Source organism: Octopus bimaculoides, unplaced genomic scaffold (assembly GCF_001194135.2).
Source record: "Octopus bimaculoides isolate UCB-OBI-ISO-001 unplaced genomic scaffold, ASM119413v2 Scaffold_122307, whole genome shotgun sequence".
Taxonomy (NCBI): Eukaryota; Metazoa; Mollusca; class Cephalopoda; order Octopoda; family Octopodidae; genus Octopus; species Octopus bimaculoides.
Genome location: NW_026370633.1, coordinates 29,783 through 30,366, shown reverse-complemented (window position 1 = coordinate 30,366; position 584 = coordinate 29,783). Strand labels below are relative to the sequence as shown.

Below are 584 nucleotides of genomic sequence, written 5' to 3'. Positions count from 1 at the left end.
AATAAGAATGTAGGGCACCCACGTGGTGGCTCCGGCTTTTGTGTTAAGATATGAGGTGGATGGGGGGAAGCGGAGGGGAGACGTTCGTCTGTGTTTGTCTAACGAACGGATTGAAGGATCGTAATGTCGTTGTTATTGTTTAACCCCAGGTCAGTCGTGATCCAGACTGACCTATAATCAAAGACGTTCAAGCTGTGACCATCCCATCTTTTATTCAGGCATAGTGTATCTAGGACTACATTATCTAATGTATAGTATAGTAGTAGTATTAGTGGCTATAGCCCCAGGTTTGTGGCATTGTGGCTATAGTAGTCGTATAGTACTCACGCACTAAAATAAAATAAATGCGCCCTTTTTAAAGCCTAGCCAGGCTCATGGGCACCTGACTCCAATCTAATCTGGCAAGGTTTCTGTAACTGGATGCCCTTCCTAATGCCAACCACTCCAAGAGTGTAGTGGGTGCTCTTACGTTCCACCGGCATGGGAGCCAGTCGGTGAGGCACTGGCATCGACCACATTCGGATGGTGCTTTTTACGTGCCACCCCGGCATGGGACCCAGTCGGTGAGGCACTGGCATCGACCA

At 48.5% G+C, this 584-nt stretch overlaps 1 protein-coding gene across 1 annotated transcript in view; it reads left to right on the top strand.

Annotated features, from left to right (window-relative positions):
* The window catches only part of LOC106880436 (phosphoribosyl pyrophosphate synthase-associated protein 1), an 8,827-nt gene that overhangs the window by 3,084 nt on the left and 5,159 nt on the right, over positions 1 to 584 (top strand). The window lies entirely within an intron of this gene.